Consider the following 13,369-nt stretch of genomic DNA (forward strand, 5'->3'; position numbering starts at 1 on the left):
GATATTGATCTAGGACTCTGGTTAGACTTAAGAGAGCAATGGGGTTCAGTGGTAATATTTCTAAATTTGATTCAGAAACTCAATCTGGTTCTATATTCTTAGTTACAGTGACCAAAACATTTCAACTATCTGAACCTCAATTGCCTCATCTAAAAAATGGATTAATATTGCTTTTACTATTAGTGTAATAGACTTGCAGTGAGAGACTACTTATAAATCTGAGTATTTTATAAACACAGATTTTTATCAGCAAATGGGCCAATGTATGAATCTTAAAGTTACATAGAAATTTTAGTGGTTATTATATATTTAATAAAAGAAGCTCCAATGTAACCCCAGTCTAGATAGTCTTAGCAGAATAGAAAATAAGATTCAAAAAATTACAAATATTTATTTGGAGGTTTCTGAAAGATTTGTATACCTATTTAATCATTCATTTAAAAATATTTCCACCTATAGCTGTGCACAGAAAATAGAGTTTAGTACTTGGCATAAAGAAAAATTGGCTTGGAATCTTGCTTCAGACATTTAGAGTGACCCTGAGCAAATGATTTGACCTCTCTAAACCTCAGTTTCTTCCTCAGTGAAATATATGGGCTGGACTCAGTGGACTGGGCTCAGTAATCTCTAAAGACATTTATATCTGTAAACATGATCCTATGATTTGTATACTGTTTACTCAGTGGAAGTTTTTGGCTAGGCACAAAGGATAACTGAATAGCATAGAGTTCTGGATCCGGGGTCAGGAAGACCTAAGTTCAAATCTAGCCTTAGTCACTGACTAGCTGGGTAAATCTGGGAAAGTACATAATCTATATTTTCCTTAATCTACTGGAGTAGGAAATGTTGCATAATACAGGTATATTTGCCATGAAAACCCCAGGGACAGCAGTATCATGCTGTGGTAAATGAGGTCACAAAGCATCAGACATAAATGAATGACTGTGCAACAAGGGGAATATAACTATGATTTCTTAGATATGGTCCTTGTCCTCTGGGACAGTAATGTCCACTGGAAACAAGATATGCTGAAAAAATATAATATGGAATTTTATTCATGTAAAATAGTATAACTACCCAAGTGTAAAAAGGGTCATAAAGAAAGGGAATACATTTCCATTTCACAAATTCAAGAAAGTTCCTTTGAAAACATACCATTTAAAGGAACCTTGAAAAAAAAGTTAAAAGTTTTAAAATGTGGAGAAGACAGGATTATTCCCTGCGAAAGAGTAGATATTAATAGCAAATGTTTGGAGATGGAAAAATCCATCCAAAAATTAATAAGTATTGGAGAGAGTGTGTGGAAGTGAGTAGTGACAGATTGAAAATGCAAGGTGAATGCCCTGAGTTGAAATACCATTAAATTCTAAGATATTGTGATGTTGTTATTTCACAGTCATTTTTTTGTGACCTTATTTGAGATTTTCTTATCAAAGACATATGAATGGCTTGCCATTTCCTTCTCCAGCTCATTTTACACATGAGGAAACTAATACAAATAGGGTTAAGTGACTTGACCAGAGTCCTAGAGCTGGTAAGTAAACTTGTTACTAGGCAAAGAAAGATTTTAAATGTTTTTGATGGAGAGGAGGCATAAAATGATTAACATAAGAGTCATATCAACATCAAATTGGTAGGAGATATTGATCAAGAGACTATTGATACAATCCAGTCAAGACAATGAGAATCAGAATAAGGGAGATAACATAACATACAATGAAAAGGATGCATTCATCTATTCATTCAAATATGAGTTATATGAGTTTATAAATTTCACTTTGGCCATGGTTGGAGGCTATAGTGAACAATTTGGTGGAGATAACCAAGAGATACTTAGAAATGGGGAGATGAAGTTCAGAAAAGAGGGAGATCTTGCATGATGAACTCTTAGCTTTTTGTTCAGTCGTGTCCAGTTTCTGAGGATACTTGATGATTAGGGTCTTCTTAGTAAAGATAATGAAGTGCTTGGCCATTTTGTTCCCCAGCATAATTTACAGATGAAGACACTAAGGCAAAGAAAGTTCAATGACTTACCTAGGGTTACACAGATAACAAGTTTATGAGACCAGACTTAACTATGTAAAAATAAGTCTTTCTAACTCCACACCTGGTCCATTTTTTACTGTGTCACCTAGTTGCCTTATGTTGTAGGAACAATAGACTAATCAGGTTCCAACATTCAGGTGGGCCTAGATTTTTCCTTGTTAGATATTGAAAGCATCCTTAGAAATTTAGATGACATCACCTACACAAGAAGTGAATAAAGACACCATTAATTCACAGATCATAATGAATAATTAAGAGATAGGGCAGCTCTTTTTGGTTGAATCAAATATCGAGGGCTTCACTGAATATCAGGAAGAGGTGTTATGTGGTGGGAACAACATTCTAAACTTCAGCCCCCCCAAAATATAAGCCAGTGGTTGTTTTGTTCTTTTAAACAATAGAAGCCATTATCAGGATATCATTGACTCAGGAAACTTATGATTTATATGCTTATACTTCTGGGTCTCCAACATCACTTCACCTGTCTGTCCAACATAATTATGGAAATAGTTTTTTTATGATTATACATACCTAACAAATTGTTTAGAGTCTTATTGGGGAGAGGTAGGGAGATAGAAATGTGGAACTCAATATTAAATTAACATTATTAAAATGAAGGGCTTTTTAAGGAAAATGTGAAATCAGGTTTTTTTTTTTAAAGAATTTTACATTTTCTAATGAGATTTTTTTTCAATTTGTGGAATGAAACAACATTTCAATAACATAGTTCAATAAAAACATGATTGTACATGAAATTGAAAATGTACTATGCCTGAATTTACCTTGCTTTCAAGAATACAAAAATTTATTATGCAAATTTAATTAATTTTTCTTCTCTCTCCTTTACTGCCAGTCCTAGAAATGTCTAACAGGCACAGATGAAGGTGAATATATATTTATATATACATATATATTCAGATATATTTACCTATATACATATATGTTCAAGTAGCAGTCAATTGGATATTAATATAAAAATAACTTATTCACTTGAAGTCTTTCTCAAAACAATATTGGTATGACTGTATACAATGCTAGCTTGTTTTTGTTTATTTCACTCCACTATTTTATTCAAGACTTTCCATGTTTTCCTAAAAGTATTGAATTATTTCTTAAAACACAGTAGTATTCCATCACATTCATAAACTTCAGCTTCTTCAGTCATTTCTCAATTAATGGACCTTGCTCCAATTTCCAGTTCTTTGTACTACAAAGAGAGCTACTAAAGACATTTCAGAAAATAATTTCTTTTCCTTTCACTTTAGGTTTCTTTGCAAATAGACAAGTATTAATTTTAATGGCTATAGGTAATTTAATAATGCATCTTCTTTTCAGATGAAGAAATGAAAACTGTTTCTAGTCATATGAAGAAAAATGCTTTAAATTATTGACTGAGGAAATGTAATTTAAAACAACCCTGAAATACCACCTTTCATCTATGTCTAAAATGTCAAAATATGAAAATCATCAATGAAGGAGAGGATGTGGAAAGACTGTGACTAATGCACTTTTGGTGGAACTATGAATTGATACAACCATTCTGGAAGGTAATTTGGAACTATATCAAAAGGGCAATAAAACTGTGCATATCTTTTTATTCAGCAATACTACTAGGAGGTAAGGACTGTGAGGTACTGAAGAGAATAGAGAACAAGCCCTCAATTCAGGAGAACCTGTGTTCAAATATGGCCTCAAACACTTGGCACAAGCTAGCTTTGTGACCTTAGTTAAGTCACTTAATCTTGGTTGCCTTGAATCCAGTTTCATCTCTAGTAATCCTGATTCATATCTGACCACTGGACTCAGATGTCTCTGTAGGAGAAAGTGAGACTGGTAACATAGTACAGTAACCCCTCACTCAAATCCAATTCCCTTTCTTGTCATGGCATTATCTTTATTATGTCATGGTCTACTTAAGAATGAAGAGCAAAATCATTACCATTACACCATTTGTACCCAAAGGAGAGCATAATAAAGGGGAAAAGGAACAAATGTACAAATATATACATACTATATTTAAACACACACACACACACACACACACACACACACACACACACACACATATATATATATATATATATATATATATATATATATATATATACACACACATACAACTCTATTTTTAGTGTCAAAGAATTGGAAATTGAGTGGATTGGATATCCATCAATTAAAAAGTGACTGACCAAATTACGATATATGAATGTACTATTGTTTTATAAAAAATCATGAATGATGGACTCCAAAAAATATTCACAAAAGTACTAACCAGGAGCACATTGTACACATAAACAGTAACATTGTGAGAAGATCAAATATTATGGACTCAGCTCCTCTAATCAGCTTGATGATCAAGGACAATTCTAAAAAGACCTGTGATGGACAGTATCATCTATAACCACAGGAAAAATTATGAAGTCTTAAGGCAGGTTAAAGCATACTATATTTACTTTAAAAATTTTATTTATTTATTTTTCTTTCTCATTTCTTTTTTTAATTAATTTTTATTAAATATATTATTTGAGTTTTACAATTTTCCCCCTATCTTGCTTCCCTCCCCTCCACCCACCTATAGAAAGCACTCTGTCAGTCTTTACTTTGTTTCCATGTTGTACCTTGATGCAAATTGGATGTGATGAGAGAGAAATCATATCCTGAAAGAAGAGAAGTCTAAGAGGTGACAAGATCATACAATAAGATATCTGTTTTTTTCTAAATTAAAGGGCATAGTCCTTGAACTTTGTTCAAACTCCACAGTTCCTTATCTGGATACAGCTGGCACTTTCCTTTGCAGACAGCCCAAAATTGTTCCTGATTGTTGCACTGATGGAATGAGCAAGTCCTTCAAGGTTGAACATCACTCCCATGTTGCTGTTAGGGTGGACAGTGTTTTTCTGGTTCTGCTCATCTCACTCAGCATTAGTTCTTGCAAATCCCTCCAGGCTTCCCTGAAATCCCATCCCTCCTGGTTTCTAATAGAACAATAGTGTTCCATGACATACATATACCACAGTTTGCTAAGCCATTCTCCAATTGAGGGACATCTACTTGATTTCCAATTCTTTGCCACCACAAACAGTGCTGCTATAAATATTTTTGTAAAAGTAATGTTTTTACCCTTTTTCCTCATCTCTTCAGGGTATAGACCCAGTAGTGGTATTGCTGGGTCAAAGGGTATGCACATTTTTGTTGCCCTTAGGGCATAGTTCCAAATAGCTCTCCAGAAGGGTTGGATGAGTTCACAGCTCCACCAACAGTGTAATAGTGTCCCAGATTTCCCACAACCCTTCCACAATGATCATTATCCTTCCTGGTTATATTGGCCAATTTGAGAGGTATGAGGTGGTACCTCAGAGAAGCTTTAATTTGCATTTCTCTAATAATTAATGATTTAGAGCATTTTTTCATATGGCTATGGATTGCTTGGTCTCCTCATCTGTAAATTGCCTTTGCATATCCTTTGACCATTTGTTAATTGGGGAATGGCTTTTTGTTTTAAAAATATGACTCAGTTCTCTATATATTTTAGAAATGAGTTCTTTGCCAGAATCATTAGTTGTAAAAATTGTTTCCCAATTTACTACATTTCTTTTGATCTTGGTTACATTGGCTTTATCTGTGCAAAGGCTTTGTAATTTAATGCAATTGAAATCATCTAATTGGTTTTTGGTGATGTTCTCCAACTCTTCCATAGTCATAAACTGCTCCCCTTTCCATAGATCTGACAGGTAAACTAATCCTTGATCTTCTAATTTGCTTATAGTATTGTTTTTATGTCTAAGTCCTGTAACCATTTGGATCTTATCTTGGTAAAAGGTGCGAGGTGTTGGTCTCATCTAAGTTTCTTCCATGCTAACTTCCAATTATCCCAGCAGTTTTTATCAAAGAGGGAGTTTTATCCCAATGGCTGGACTCTTTGGGTTTATTAAACAGCAGATTACTGTAATCATCTCCTGCTTTTACACCTAGTCTATTCCACTGGTCTACCACTCTATTTCTTAGCCAATACCAAACAGTTTTGATGACTGATGCTTTATAATATAATTTTAGATCAGGTAGGGCTAAAGCACCTTCTTTTGCACTTTTTTCATTAAGCTCCTGGAAATTCTTGACTTTTTATTTCTCCACATGAATTTACTTACAATTTTTTTCTAACTCATTAAAGTAATTTTTTGGAATTTTGATTGTTAGGGCACTAAACAGATAGTTTAGTTTTCGTAGAATTGTCATTTTTATGATATTAGCTCTACCTATCCATGAGCATTTGATATTTGCCCAGTTATTTAAATCTGATTTAATTTGTGTGAGAAGTGTTTTATAATTGTTTTCAAAAAGATTCTGAATCTGTCTTGGCAAATAGATTCCCAAGTATTTTATATTGTCTGAGGTTACTTTGAATGGGATTTCTCTTTCTAGCTCTTCCTGCGGTATCTTGCTAGACATATAAAGAAAAGTTGAGGATTTATGAGGGTTTATTTTATAACCTGCAAATTTGCTAAAATTACTAATTGTTTCCAGTAGTTTTTTGGATGATTTCTTGGGATTCTCTAGGTAGACCATCATGTCATCTGCAAAGAGTGAGAGTTTTGTCTCTTCCTTCCCAATTCTAATTCCTTCAATTTCTTTTTCTTCTCTAATTGATAATGCTAACATTTCTAATACGATATTGAATAGTAGTGGTGATAATGGGCACCCTAGTTTCACCCCTGATCTTATTGGGAATGCCTCTAGCCTCTCCTCATTGAATATAATGCTTGTTGATGGTTTCAAATAAATACTGCTAATTATTTTAAGGAACAGTCCATTTATTTCCACACTCTCTAGTGTTTTTAATAGGATTGGATGCTGTATTTTGTCAAAAGCTTTTTCAGCATCTATTGATATGATCATATGATTTCTGATAGGTTTGTTGTTGATATAATTGAGTATACTAACAGTTTTCCTAATATTGAACCAACCCTGCATTCCTGGGATAAATCCTACTTGATCATAATGTATTATCCTTGTGATGACATGTTGTAGTCATTTTGCTAAGATTTTATTTAGGATTTTTGCATCTATATTCATCAGGGAAATAGGTCTATAATTTTCTTTCTCTGTTTTAACTCTTCCTGGTTTAGGTAACAGTACCATGTTGGTCTCATAGAAAGAGTTAGGCAGAGTTCCATCTTTCCCTATTTTTCCAAAGAGGTTATATAGGATTGGAACCAATTGTTCCTTAAATGTTTGGTAGAATTCACTTGTGAATCCATCTGGCCCTGGAGATTTTTTTTAGAGAGTTCAATAATGGCTTGTTGAATTTCTTTTTCTGAGATAGGGTTGTTTAGGTATTTAATCTCTTCTTCATTTAAGCTGGGCAACTTATATTTTTGTAAATATTCATCCATTTCACTTAGATTATCAAATTTATTGGCATAGAGTTGGGCAAAATAATTTCAAATTATTACTTTAATTTCCTCCTCATTGGTGGTGAGTTCACCTTTTTCATTTATAATACTAGCAATTTGGTTTTCTTCTTTCTTTTTTTTAATCAAATTGACCAGAGATTTATCAATTTTATTGGTTTTTTCATAATACCAACTTTTGGTTTTATTTAATTAATTCAATAGTTTATTTTACTTTCAATTTTATTAATTTCTCCTTTAATTTTTAGAATTTCTAATTTGGTATTTGATTGGGGGTTTTTGATTTGTTCTTTGTCTAATTATTTTAGTTGCATGTTTAGTTCATTGATTTCTGCTTTCTCCAATTTATTCATATAAGCATTTAGAGCTATAATATATCCCCTGAGAGTTGCTTTGAATGAATCCAATAGGTTTTGGTATGTTGTTTCATCATTATAATTTTCTAGGATAAAATGGTTAATTCTTTCTATAATTTGTTTTTTGGTCCACTCATTTTTTTAAAATGAGGTTATTCAGTTTCCAATTTATTCTGGGTCTATATCTCCTTGGCCCAGTATTGCATATGACTTTTATTGCATTGTGATCTGAGAAAGATGTATTCACTATTTCTGCCTTTCTGCAGTTGATCATTAGGTTTTTATGTCCTAGTACATGGTCAGTTTTTCTATAAGTTCCATGTACTGCAGAGAAAAAGGTATATTCCTTTCTGTCCCCATTCAGTTTCCTCCATAAGTCTACCATATCTAATTTTTCTAACAATGTATTAACCTCCCTAATTTCTTTCTTGTTTGTTTTATGATTCGATTTATCTAGATCTGATAGCAGGAGGTTGAGGTCTCCCACTAGTAGAGTTTTGCTGTCTATGTCTTTCTGTAATTCTTTCAGCTTCTCCTCTAAGAATTTGGGTGCTGTCCCACTGGGTGCATATATATTCAATATTGAAATGACTTTATTGTCTATGCTACCTTTTAGGAGGATAAAGTTTCCTTCCTTAACTCTTTTAACACTATCTATTTTTGCTGCTGCTTTGTCTGAGATAAGGATTACTACCCCTGCTTTTTTTTACTTCAAGCTGAAGCAAAATATATATTTTGTTCTAAGCTTTTACCTTTACTCTATATGTATCTCTCTGCTTCAGATGAGTTTCTTGTAAGCAGCATATTGTAGGATTCTGGTTTTTAATCCACTCTGCTATTTGCTCACATTTCAAGGGAGAGTTCATTCCATTCACATTCAAGGTTATGATTACTAATTCTTTATTGCTCTCCATGCTATCTTCCCTCTGTTTGCATTTTCCTCCTTTCTCCCTCATTTACCCATATTCCCCAGTATTTTGTTTCTGAATACCACCCCCTTCAGTGTGTTTGCCCTCCTATATCACACCCTCCCCTTTCTTTCCACTTTCCCTTTTTCACTTTTCCCTTCCCTTCCCTTCCTTTTGTTATTTCCCCTTTTCCCCCCCAATCCCCTTCCTTTTCTCCATCTCCCCCTCCCCTTTTCAACTTTTAATACTTGAAAGGTTAGATGTTTTATAAGTTAACTGAATATGTGTAGGTTGACTTTAAGCCAAGTCTGATGAGAAGAAGATTCAGGTGTTCCTCATCTGCTCCCTTCTTCCCCTCTATTACCATAGGATTTTTTGTACCTCCTAGTGTAATGAGATTTACCCCATTTACTCCCCTCTCTCCTCTAGTCTCTTTCCTGTCCCCTTTTCAAGGAGGTAGTGTTTTTTAGATCATTCTAAGTCATAGAAAATTATGAGTGCCTGTCCCTTCTAATTCAGTATATTGTATCAAATAGAGTCAAAATTCCTGAGAGTTATTAGGGTCTTTCTCCCAAGTGGGGTTAAAGCCAGTTACATCTCTTTAGATAGCAGTCTCATGGATAGGTTATGAATGTCCATCATTTATGGCTAGGTATATTCTCTCTGTTAGAGTTACCATTATCAAGATTTATGAGAATCTTTTTTCCCCCATGCTGGGATATAGCCAGTTTCAACTTACTGGATTGCATTTTTTTTTTCCTTTTAACCACCACCCTTTTTTTTCTTTACCTTTTCATGTGTCTCTTGAAACTCTTGTTTGATATCCAAATTTTCTGTTTAGCTCTAGTCTTTTCATCAAAAATTTTTGGAATTCTTTCATTTTGTTAAATGTCCATCTTTTTCCCTGGAAGAGAAGGCTCAGCTTTGTGGGAAAGTAGACTTTTGGCTACATTCCAAGCTCTCTTGCTCTTTGAAATATCTCATTCTAAGCCCTTCGATCCCTTAATGTTGATGCAGCCAGGTCTTGTGTGATCCTTACTGTGTGCTCCTTGAAATTTAAATTGTTTCTTTCTGGCTACCTGCAGGATTTTCTCTTTTATCTGATAGTTCTGGAGTTTGGCCACAGCATTCCTTGGTGTTTTCATTTTAGGATCTTTTTCTGGTGGGGATCGATGTACTCTTTCAATAACTACTTTGCCCTCCAATTCCATGATATCAGGGCAGTTTTCCATCACTAGATCCTGTAATATTATGTCCAGGCTTTTTTTCTCTTCAATGTTTTCGGGAAGTCCTATAATTTTCAGGTTGCCCCTCCTCAATCTATTCTCAAGGTCAGTGGTTTTGTTGATGAGGTATTTTACATTTGCTTCTACTTTTTCTATATTTTGATTTTGTTTAACTGACTCTTGCTGTTTCATGGAGTCATTAGTTTCTGTAGACTCCATTCTTTTTTGGGGGGAGGAGTTTTCTTCATTAACCTTTTGCAACTCCTTTTGCAATTGGTCAATTCTGCTTTTGAAAGAGCTTTCCATTTGACCAATTGAGGGTTTGAGAGAATTAATTTCTTTTTGCATTTGCCCATTTGAAGATCTGAGAGAATTATTCTCATTTTGTATTTGTCCAATTGGACTTTCTAAGGTTTTGTTTTCTTGTTGCAATGTATTAATTGTCTCTCCCAAATTTTTGAGCTCCTTCCTTATTTCTTCAAGGAAGTCTTTCTGTGCTGAAGACCAGATTGTATTCTCCTCAGAGATTCCAGGTCTCTCTGAGTTAGGGTCTTTCCCTTCCAAGAATTTTTCTATGGATCCACCTTTCTGCTGACCCTTCTTCATTTTGCTGAGACCTGAGTTGGGGAGGGCCTGGTTCACAGGGGCTTGGGATTGCTAAAGGCTTTACTCACTGAGTGCAGTTTATCTGGATGGCCAGTAGGAGGTGCTGGTTGCTTTCTCTGGAGTGTCTGTGACCTTGATTGAGGCCTTCTCCCTTTCCTTGAAGGGAGGAGTTGGAGCTATTGAATTCTTTTGCCTTCAGTCAATGGTGGGCTTTACCCTGGCCTGAGGTCATTCCTCAGCTGGGCTGGTTCTTCTGCTCACACACCTGGGCCTGAGGCAGAAGTAGTTTGCATTTGTTTTTTAGGGAAGAAGTCTGAGTTGTAATGGGACTCAGACCAGAGGAGCCCAGGGATGGTGTCCGCAGACTTCCTGCTCCAGACCTCTCCCCCTAGCCCTGTCTGGGATGTCCCGGGGGATAGCTCCAACACCAGTGCCTCCTCAGCTCCCCTGCCAACTCACGCCCCCACAGTCCAGCCCCACCTATGATTCAGCAGGTCCAGGTCTTGGGCCCTCAGACTCCTGGTTGCAATTCAGCTGTTGATCTGGCTGATCCGGGACTGATACTCCCTCTGAGCCCAGACTCACCCACCAGAATTCAGCCAAAGCTGCTGCCAGAGACAAATCCTGAGGGAGATGCTCTTTCTCCTGGCTTTTCTTTCTGGGTTTTGTGGGTTGGATTTATTTTAAGAGGTTTGTTTCATGTGATAGATGGGGAAGAGATCAGGAGACTTTAGAACTGTGCCTGTCTTCTCTCCACCATTTTGGCCGGCTCATTTCTTTCTTTTAAGTTTAAGTTTTCGTTCACAAGATGACTACTATGGAAATATACTAAATACATTTTCACATGTAAAGCCTATATCAGATTATTCACTGTAATGAGGAAGGAGGAGGAAAATGATCTTGGTAGAAAAATGTTGAACTCAAAAACTTACAAAAAGATGAATTTTACAAAATACCTTTGCATGTTGTTAGAAAAAGTAAATTAAATATTATTTAAAAATGAAAGTATTTGTAGTAAATAATTTATGTCTACAGTTCCATTGAGTTCTTATAAATAATTATATTTGCTAATAATTAATAATCAATAATTTTATTAACATTTTCACATACATGAAACTTTGTAACACAGATAACAAGGATCTGAGTAAATAGTAAGTAATTTCACCTTTATCAGTCTCATAATATGTCTTTACCAATTAACTTATATTTCTTTTATTTTTCTCATTATCTTAAATATTGAATTTTCCATTGAGTCCAATTATTTTTTACAAATACCTGAGAGTCTTTCAGTTAATATAATATACATTTTTTTATTTAAGGTTATACTGAACTGTGCTATATGAATTTTTTTCTTGGACTTGTTATAAACAATATCATCTATATCCAGAGGAAGAATTATGAAGTCTTTAGGTAGGTTAAAGCATACCATACTCACTTTTAAAAATTTTTTATTTTTTCTTATTTCTTTTCCTTTAGTTCTGATTTTTCTTTCACAAGATGAGTACTACGGAAATATACTATATACTATATAGTATACTATACCATTTGCACATGGTAAGCCTATATCTGATTACTCGCTACAATGGGAAAGAAGTAGGGAAAGTGTTAGAGAACCTGACCAGCAGGGGCATTAATTTAGTTCAGGAGAAAAATGAAATGTGTACACACAGATGAAGTCGTTAGCAGGACAAATAGCAGAGCTGTTTATTCACAGTATCAGACATTTTTTATAGCAAAAATCCACAATATTACCAAACGAGATAAAACAATTCAATTATGTTTCTCAAACTTGTGCAGAATGTAACCTACAAGGATGTAACCTAGGTCAAGAAGTTCAGGTACAAGGCTATCACACAAGTGAGGTCACATTTATTGCTTCTTATAGAACAATAATATTCCATAGTATTCATGTACCGTAACTTGTTTAGCCATTCCCCAACTGATGTACATCCCCTCAATTTCCAATGTTTTGTCTCTACAAAAAGGACTGCTGTGAATATTTTGGAACATGTAGGACTTTTTCCATTTTTTACAATTTCTTCCGGATATAGTCCTAGAATTGGAATTGCTGGGTCAAAGGGTATGAACAGTTTTATTGCTCTTTGGGTATATTTCCATACTGTTCTCCAGAAATATTAGATCCATTCTCAACTCCACCAGCATTGCATCAGTGTCCCAGTCCTCCCACAATCTCTCCAACATTAATCATCTTCCCTTTTTCTTATCTGGGCTAATCTCATAGGTTGTAAGATGAGACCTCATTATTCTTTTAATTTGCATTTCTCTAATCAATAGTGACTTGGAGCATTTCTTCATATGCTTATATATAGCTTTAATTTCTTCATTTGGAAACTGTCTGTTCACATACTTTGACCATTTATGAATTGGGGAATGACTTGTGCCCTTATAAATTTGATGCAATTTTCTATATATTTTAGAAATGAGACATTTATCAAAGCTCCTGGTTGTAAAGATTGTTGCTCAGCTATTTTCTTTTCTTCTTTTTTTGGTAGCATTGATTTTATTAGTGCAAAAATATTTTAATTTAATGTAGTCAAAATCATTCATTTTGTAGTTTATATTGTGTTCTAATTCTTGTTTGGTCATAAATTTATCCCCTTTTCCATAGATCAGATAGATAGAACATTTTCTGGTCTATTGATTTATCTATGGCATCACTCTTTATGTCTAAATTTTGACCAATTTTGTACTTATTTTGGGACAGGATGGATCTATGCATCGTTTTTGCCATACTATTTTCCAGTTTTCCCAACAATTTTTATCAAATAGTGAGTTCTTATCCCAGAGGATGATGTCTT

This window comes from Macrotis lagotis, chromosome 1 (genome assembly GCF_037893015.1).
Source record: "Macrotis lagotis isolate mMagLag1 chromosome 1, bilby.v1.9.chrom.fasta, whole genome shotgun sequence".
In the NCBI taxonomy this organism is placed as follows: Eukaryota; Metazoa; Chordata; class Mammalia; order Peramelemorphia; family Peramelidae; genus Macrotis; species Macrotis lagotis.